Source organism: Haplochromis burtoni, unplaced genomic scaffold, assembly GCF_018398535.1.
Source record: "Haplochromis burtoni strain Fernald_Lab_line unplaced genomic scaffold, NCSU_Asbu1 Contig_666, whole genome shotgun sequence".
Classification (NCBI taxonomy): Eukaryota; Metazoa; Chordata; class Actinopteri; order Cichliformes; family Cichlidae; genus Haplochromis; species Haplochromis burtoni.
The window spans coordinates 190,399-197,413 of NW_024583027.1; the positions used below are offsets into that span (position 1 = coordinate 190,399).

Below are 7,015 nucleotides of genomic sequence, written 5' to 3' on the forward strand. Positions count from 1 at the left end.
TTGACGTATCTGACTGTTTTGTTTCACTTAATGCACCTTATAATCCAGTGCGCCTTATGGTCCGAAAAATATGGTAATATACCACACAGTATCATAAGCCTGGTAACCATTATTATAATTAGGACTTTGCCAAATAATACCATCCTCTTATATACCAGTATAAATTCTTACATGGTACAAACGTGTCACATTTTAAGATCAGTAATATGGCAACACCAAGTCTGTAGCTTCCCTAGCATACATAACAACAAGCTCAGTCATGGATAAGAGTGAGAGCCACGTGTGAGCCTCCATTGACGGTTTAGTAGGAAAAAAAGGGAACTATTAAAACAATCTCGAATAAAACTCAATACTTGAGCAGAAAACTGCTCCCACTAAAGGTGGAAACAACAAACCTGTTTCACCACTTCACAAGCAAATAGCCATAAACGAGCAGAACCAGGCCACAAAAAACGAGACGCTAGCAGCTGGTGATCTGCTACCCAAATGTAAATTAATTACTAAGGAGAGTGGCGCCAGAGCACTCGCTAGCTGTACTCTATATGACCATGAGAGTAAATACTGGATGGAAATTACTGACATGGTCACATTGTGGAAAAGCAGAGCTTTAATTAGTGCTTGCATGCAAGGTAACACGGTTAAGTTACTTTATTTTGGAAAAAAAAAGCCCCTCATTTTGTTTCCGCTAATTAATGCTTGTGACATCATTTTGAAGCTACATTACCCAGCACATTTGTCATCATTATATGTGATTATCAACATTGTTTACTTACACCACGCACTTTATTTCAAGTAGACCTGGTTTTGGAACAGCTCTTAATATTTTCTGAAACTTTCTTTCGCTAGTTTTATTTTGTCATTTTTTTCTTTTACATTCAATTTATTTTCAGATAAACGGAAACTCTATTTTTATAAACAGCAACATTACCACCGTCCAGGACCCCAATTCAGTGTCCTTGCAATTCTAGACAATCATTTCCTTATGGTGTAGTAAAGTGCATTATATCATATGTAGCTGTTTTGATGTCAGTAACAACAATTATAGTAACTACAGTGGTATTTATGAATTTCAGTCAAAGCTTGTGTGGTGGCAGGTCTCATGAATAGTCATTAATAGGCATGGGTCACTTGCTGTGCCTGACCTCCTAACATGTTCCTGTTAAACACAAAACTAAAATGCCTTCATGATCATAATTTAAACAAATTAATATTAAGGTAGGTGGATGCCATTCTTGTATCCTAAGTGAATTTTAGCCGATTTGCCAAATAGTTTAAGGTGCTAACTCTAACTCTACCCCTAACAGGTTTCAGGTCACCTAGTGCATAAAAACCAGAGGAAGTGGAAAGAAATGGATGGACAGCTGGATGGATAAAATATCAGCAGCACGGCCCAAAGTCCAGTTAGTGGATCATGTATTTTCACCTATCACAGCAGAGGAAAGTCATTGAGTTTGATTATGCAGATAGCAGCCTAGCAGATCATTCCACCTGGGATCAACAAGTTGACTTGGTATAAACGTCAGACACTATGGGATGTTTCCGTTATTTTGTCAGAGTTCTGCTCTAATTAAATCGATACTGATTTTTATCTGGTGTCCATTTTAATACATTCATGTATTGGTGTCGCCATGACCTTTTCATTCTCTTGAAAGCATTCAATCTGCAAATCAAATGGAGAATTTCACTGTGGAGAAAAGCAATTTCTGAATAAAAACAGGTACATGACAACACTGACCCAAATGTAGATGGCGCAAAAACTACGGGAAAAAAAGCTGCACACTTGATTAGATCTCCCAAAACTTTGAAAACCTGAAAATCTTTTCCATCATTGCCTTTGTTGTCTGCAGCAGATTGGGATTCATCAACAGTGTTGGTCAAGTTACTTGAAAAAAGTAATCAGTAACTAATTACTGATTACTTCCCCAAAAAAGTAATCCCGTTACTTTACTGATTATTTATTTTCAAAAGTAATTAATTACTTAGTTACTTTTTAAAAACACGATTTACAACCTGAAGAGGTGATAAAGCGATAGATCTTTCAGCCCAATTCTACTTTTTCTACCTAATCCATCATACAAAATGTAATCAAATGGAAAAGTCTCTTTTTAAAACTTGTTTTATTAGTTTTAATCTTTTAACTTTATGCATCAAGCAAAAATTTACTTATATGCAACATTCTCTGACTGGAAGAAATTTATTTAACATTTAAACCTATTTTCTGCACATTCCAGCACATAAAATAATTTTTTTTTTTGTGTTTACACTCACTCTTTCAAATAGATGCAAGTAAAACACAGTAGAAAATAAATAAAGTCAGACTATCGGTCCTGTTGCTCTATTTTCACCTGTAAAGCAGGAGTAGGGTAGGCGGAGGTTTACCCTGGTGCAGGTGTGCTGCAGCGGTCAGTGGAAGAATCCGTGAGTTTCTCTGTGAGTTTCCCATTACGTCGTTGCACACTCGGTGCTTGTTTGGAAGTTTAGGGGTTTTTTTTGCTGTTAAAAGACGTTTTCTTCCCACGCACAAAGGACACTAATGTTTTTGTCACTTTTTATGGAATCAGACTCAAAGTAAGGTCAGTACTTCCAAGCTTTAAAAGCTGCACGCTCACACTCTCTCCCGCACTCGATATATGATCCACTATTGATCTGCACACAGCTGTTGTCACAAATGTCGCACTTGCTTACGTCACTGTCGTGAGACATTCTCACAAAAAAATCACGGTTTTAGTAACGCAGTAACGCAGCGTTCCTACGGGAAAGTAACGGTAATCTAATTACCGATTTTGCAATAGTAATCCCTTACTTTACTCGTTACTTGAAAAAAGTAATCAGATTACAGTAATGCATTACTGTAATCTGATTACGCATTGTAGCACCTTATCTTACTGTGTCAGACTGAGACAACTGCTGTTGTGACTAAAAATACAGTAAATGAAAGAAAATGAAAAGTTACAAGTAACGCGTTACTGCCCATCTCTGTTCATCAACAACTTGGAGTCACTTCTGACCAAGACGTGTCTTTAACTCACAAACTAACCAAATCTGTAGACCTTGCTCTTTCCATTTGTGCGGTATTGTTAAACATCCTGTCTCAGAGTGATGTTGAAAAACTAGGTCATCTATTTTGCTCCTTTGAGACCAAGTGGTCTATTATCCCAACAGAGCACTCGGCTCTCAGACTTCCAGTTTGGATTTGGGAGAGTGACACTATTTCTGCATTGAAGATTAGACTTACAACTTTCCTTCTTGATAAAGTTTACAGTTAGGGCTGGATCAGGTGACCGTGAGCCATCCTTTAGTTAAGCTGCTATACGCTCAAGCTGCTGGGGGACTACTAAAACACAGTCCTGCTCAAATGTGATGATCTGATTGTTATAGTTCTCTCTCCAGCATTGTAGCACCTTATCTTACTGTGTCAGACTGAGACAACTGCTGTTGTGACTAAAAATACAGTAAATGAAAGAAAATGAAAAGAAAAGCATCTACAGTCTTTAATTTACAGTTAGGTCTGCAGCAATGTCAACCTCAAATGCAACATGAAATGCTCAACTTGTGTTTTTTTTATTTAGTGGTTTTATATGCTCAGTGTTTCTGAAGTGATGAGCAAACAGAAGATAGAGAAACAGAGGAAATAATCATTAAATAGGGTTAATGATCATCACCCTCTCTCTGACTTCAGCTGGGCTCACTGAAAACAACTTGGATGCTCTGGTCTGAATCATATTAATCTAACAGATTCCAAATTGTTCTTATAAAGTCTTCCTCAAACACTAATATTAGCTATGGAGCTTTCTGTAGTTTTCTGTAGTAGGTTCGATATCTTTCATGTTATGCTTCTTGTTCACAATATCATTAGAAAGCATTTCCAAGTATGTGCAGATGGTACCCAGTGACTACAAATCAGTTAGTTAGAGTGCAGACACGTCTGAAAGGCAACAACATAAGGATTAAACAAAAATAGAAATGCTCAATCTGTGTGTTTTACTGACTTTATAAATGCTGTAAATGCCCTCTGTTCCCATACTTGAGCTGCATTTAGAAGTTTCAGTTAGAGAAGATGACAAGATCTACTTTCTCCTGACTTTAAAAGCCCAGTTCATGCAGACAAAAGTTTTCAGAGAAGAAGAAGGTGGCGATGTGATTAAACATTTGCAACGACGACAAAGAAGAAAAGAACAGATGTGTTCACAAAACTGCACCCAGAATTTCGTCCTTGCGAATCCCTGTGCACAGTCGTCTCTTAATGTAGGAACTGAACTGATCTTGAACAAGCCTCAGAAAACATCTTGTTTATGGCTCATTGTTGTGGAAGTGGCTGAATGTATGCTTGCTGCCATTCTTATCTGTTATAACACATGGGGTCATGAGGGCGAAGGGGTTTACTGGGCAGAGATAAGCTCACACAGAGCTGGGTGTCTGCAGAAAAATCTTAAAAAGCATCGATTTCACGTTCTGAAATGTCACTCTTGTTTTCTATTCTGCTCCATTATCTGACTGTAGTTATTACATCTTTCCAAGGTCCAAGTCACAGTTAATGGTTATCTAAGAATTAATACAGCATTAATACACTAAGAAAGCCATTAGACTAAAAAAAACAAACAAACAGTAAAGCAACAAAGTGCCACATTTTAGAATCTGGAATGATGATCAGATGATTTTAGGTTACATTAATTGACTCTTTCAGCTAAAATTCAGGGATTTTCCTGAGCCTTGAATAGCTGCTTGTTGGTGACACCAGCACAGCTGACCAGCATCTACTGAAGGCAAAGAGTTTGTCTTATTTTATTTAACAGAAATATTATTGGGGTTTTTTCTATTATTCCTGAAGTATTTGTGTACAAAATGTCTACAAATGTTGAGTAGATGAACCCCAACTTGAATTAAATGCTTACAGATTTAATTTTATTACAGCGCTGCTTATTTTCCTTTACGTCTGCCTGAAACCTTACTCTTCAATAGCACATAAACATGGGCACTTCCTAGATCACATAGGGCCCAATTTGATCACCAGAAGGTTAGATTTCTCATTAAATTATTCATAAAACGGTCGAACATCCTGACATCTTTAAAAAAATAAGTGCATTTTTCAATGATGTGTCAACGTCTTTCCACATTCAGTGACACAGCTGTCATTACATGCACCACACAATTACAGATCAAAGAGGAAAGATACACAGCCGTTGCTTTGTTGAAACTAAACAGAAGTATTTCACATCTTTTATTTGAAGCAACTTACATCATCCTAGAAATAATTTTAACTTTCCAGATGTTTTCACTGTGATGAAGCACCGCTGCCATCACCACAGCAGGTGTTGTGTCGTATCGATAATGTCTGTAATTAATGACTCCACTGCAATTTTCACACTTTGTGAGGTCACCCAGTGACCCAGATTGGACACAGGTTTGACACTCCTGCTGTACATTGACAATGGTTTTCCTTGATATCTCTCATATTTTTGGATGGTTTTTTGATCAAGAAGCAGACATGATATTTGAACCGTGTGGTATCACAAAAGGTCAAACTTCAAACCACACTGAGAGATATTTAAAATGAGCAGAAAACAACAATTTTAAGTCAGAGCACTTAATTAAAGTAACCTGTATTAAAAGTGAATTCAAATAATAACTAAAGTAATTTGAATGCCATCCTCGATATCCTGAACTCGATAAGTGCTTAAGAAACTTCACGGATCTTTTTCTTTTCTTTCCTTGTCCTACATCTGCTTCTGCATCGATTATTTTTTGGGGAAAAACTTAAATTTGACCATTTGTCTTCTCAAAAAGGTACTTACAAAACACACAGGAGCAGGTGTACAGACATACTGACATACATGTGCTCCTCAGGCAGCATTTTCACTGTCAGGTGTAACGAAATTTTAAAAAGAAACGTATTTATATCAAATGTCAGCAGATAAACATGTTCACTCCAACACACAGAATAGCATCAGTTTTAAAGGTAATTGACAATAGTTACTATAGTTTCGATGGATTCAAGGTGTGTGTGTGTGTGTGTGTATGTGTGTGTGTGTGTGGGGGGGGGGGGGGGGGGGGGCCTCAGTAAGCAAACTGTGGTAAAAACTCTCCTATTGGGGTTTTGCATAAAATAAATAAGCGGTAATAAACAGTTGTGTGATTCTTCAGACAGTTCACGCATTTTCTTTCCGCTTTACATGAAGTTTGTAAACTGGGATCTTCTTGTTAACCTTACAAACTGGCGCACTTGACCTGCAGATTAAAAAGCAGGAATCCGTCTTACCTGGAGTAAGCCTCTTTAACGCCTCCTGTGGCGCGATTCCTCAAACACAAACCCACGCGGGGAGCAGGAACCGGCCGGTGGCCCGTCGATTGAGCAGATAGTGGGGATGAAGTCCGTACGAAGAGTCGGGAGCTGTTCTAACAGCTGCTGCTGCTGTTGCTCGGTGCTGATGTGCTGTCCGCGGAGCGAATGCGCCTTTCACCACCCTGTCACAGTATTTCTGTCCCCCTCCCCTCCATAAGGAGCTTTTCCTCCACCTGATCCCGCGTCATTAGCCAAACACCAGCTGGAGCTCTGGACTCCCCCACCCATCTTTACTGAACCACCTCCTCGTCTCCATTGCGCTCTGCTCCGAGGAGCAATGTGTGGAAGACAGTTAGTGCCAAAATAGAAATACAACGTGTGCGCTAAATGAAGCAATTTAAACAGAAACAAAAAAAAGGTAACATTTTTAAATAAATTCTAAATTAGAGCCAGTTTGTTCATATGAAGAAGTCCCAGTTTTAAGAGAAAGGAAATTTATAAATGACTAAATAGTGTTGCGTTTTTTTGTTTTGTTTTTTTGCACTAACTCCACTTTGCAGTTATTTATTTGTAAAAAATGTTTGGAACCACTTTGTATTGGTCTTTCATGTGGAATTCAAATAAAATTGATTCATATTTGTGGCTGTAATGTGACAAAATGGTAGTCACTTCAGTGGCTCTCCTGGAAGCAGGGACACGTTTCTCTTGGTTCCCACCCACTTCCCATTGCTGTTG

At 38.2% G+C, this 7,015-nt stretch overlaps 1 protein-coding gene across 1 annotated transcript in view; it reads right to left on the minus strand.

Moving 5' to 3' along the window:
- Window positions 1–6,606, minus strand: part of LOC102296582 (prolactin receptor) — a gene marked incomplete at its 3' end in the record, with an annotated part of 53,918 nt that extends 47,312 nt beyond the window's left edge. The window contains 1 exon segment of the mRNA XM_005950256.2: window positions 6,257–6,606.
- Between the last annotated feature and the right edge of the window lie 409 nt (window positions 6,607–7,015).